Source organism: Epinephelus lanceolatus, chromosome 19 (genome assembly GCF_041903045.1).
Source record: "Epinephelus lanceolatus isolate andai-2023 chromosome 19, ASM4190304v1, whole genome shotgun sequence".
Taxonomy (NCBI): domain Eukaryota; kingdom Metazoa; phylum Chordata; class Actinopteri; order Perciformes; family Serranidae; genus Epinephelus; species Epinephelus lanceolatus.
Genome location: NC_135752.1, coordinates 39,627,486 through 39,629,809, shown reverse-complemented (window position 1 = coordinate 39,629,809; position 2,324 = coordinate 39,627,486).

Here is a 2,324-nt window from a genome sequence, read left to right as displayed (position 1 = left end):
AAAATCAACTGACTTCAAGACGAGGGAACAGGAAGTGCTAAAATGCTAACTCATTTCCAGAGCTCATTCTTGAAGCACCCTATTAATGCTTCTGGCAGTGTCGGCCACTTACAGCATAGAGCCAACACACAACTATAAATCTGCCTTTACTTTACACTTTTACTCCTAAATATTCTCCTCAGGATGAACTGTAGGAACTTTGGTTGTGACTTCTGCTGTAGAAATAAAGTTTACCTCTGTAGTTGTAGTTTCTTGTAAACAGATCTCTTCAGTAAACACAGTGAGCGGTGTGTTTTCTTACAGCTGCTGTTAACAGCTCTGATTCGTGGAAATGAGGGTCGTTAGCCTCCGTCCGTCCTGCTGTCAGCTGTGACACCTCACAGGACAGAGGACAGAGGACAGAGCTCCTAGCTGTGCTGCTGCCGGAGGTGAAGAGGGGGAGGCTGGTTGTGTCTCTGCTGCCCCGCCTGATGGAGGTTAATGGGCCATAACACTGAGGTGAGGAGCCATTATGGGTCAGCCATTACCTGCTGTGACAGATGGCCAAGTGAGAGCCATTGTGGAGCCGCTCAACACTTTGAGCAGCGAGTCAACGATGCTGGACAAACACTGAGGAGTGATGGAGTCTGTTTGTCTCAGAGGACTCACGTGTCACTTGTCACCTGTCGTGTCCTAAAGGAGCAGTGTGTAAGACTTAGGGAGATTTAGTGAATTTGGCATCACTGCTTTGTTTATTTAACAGATATTTAGATAACATTAATTTTTCTAAAATGTCTTTGTGGAGCTCTAGCACATGTTGCACTGTCTGCGGCTCTACCAACCAGACTAAAGGGGATTTATACTTGTGTGGCAGACCCTACGCCATAGCCTACACACACAGCCTACACTGTTGTGAGCATTTACACTTGTGCGGTGGTGTGTCTGTGTCACTCTGCAGTTACACCTCCAGAACACTAGTCAGCGCTGGAGGTTTCTGTGAAGTGCTGTAAAGTTTAGTTGATTCAAAACATACATTAAACATACATTAAACACACATTAAACACACGTTAAACACACATTAAACATGGCTTAATAGAGACAGTTTCAAACACAAATGAGCTTCACTATAACTCGCAGCATTCACAGACAAACACTTGTCTTTATCTGGACACATTTTCCCCACAAATACAACATGCTAACGTTATTAGCACAAGCCTATGGCATTTTACATTGTATAAATTAGCCTAGCAGCTAGCAGAGATTTGCTCTGCTCATATTTCAGCCAGGATAAATCACACACAGTGTGTGGAGGCTTTATTGTCTTCACTATTTATTGTTTCAGTATATAGTGCACTACTATACATATTTAGATTTTAGTTTTTATAGATGTTATATTTTATATTTTATTTTATTGTTTCTTACTTTTAGTATTACTAAATGTCTTTAACTGTTCTGCCCTACAAAGCCTAAGCACTGTAACTACATTTTTGGTCAAAATTGAGTTATAAGTAAAAATTAACTCCTTGATATCTGTTTTATCTTGTGATAAAGTTTCAGAGTTCAATTTTGCTTAGTTTTAGAGAAAAAACTGTATAAAATTTGCAGTAACTACAAAATCTGTCTCAAAACCAAGGCAGACCGCAGTAAGTGAAGTTACTGAGGTCTGCCTTGGGATTCTGCGGCTGATTTTCGCGGGCTATCTATCCTCACACGAGTGCTTTGGAATTCTGACAGCTGATTTCATCCTCTAAGCATCTAACTTCAGACAACAAATCTGAGATGGCACTATCCAGGGGAAAGGAGATGGTGGAACTGGCGTTGAAAAGAAAATACCCAGAGTATCATACTTATGTAAAAACAAGGATAATGGAAATTATTAATGTGATTGTCATAAAGGCAACAAACAGTGGTGATGGTGAAAACGATGATGAAAATGAAAATGGTGATGCAAAGTTTAATTGATAGGAAAATTATTATCTAGATAGGTGTAAACAAGTAAAAAAAGTGAAATTAAATGATGAAATTAAGAGTAAAATATGACATTACTTTATAATATTGTCTAAAATTCTTAATTTGTCCAGACATAATTAAACATGATCCGTAAGAGTTGTTAAATACAATTATAGCAAAATCAATGTCAAAATAGTTTTTGTTCACTGAAAACACAATATAAAAACTGAAAGAAAACAACAACATTGTAGTTACTGCACTTTGCTTTTGTATTGCTATTAGAATCATTTAAGGCAATGCAAAGGCAGAGTGCAGTAACTACATTTTTGGGGTCAAAGGTCGAATCAGCAATCATGGTTTTTGGGCATAAAAATTATCCTATGGATACATGTATA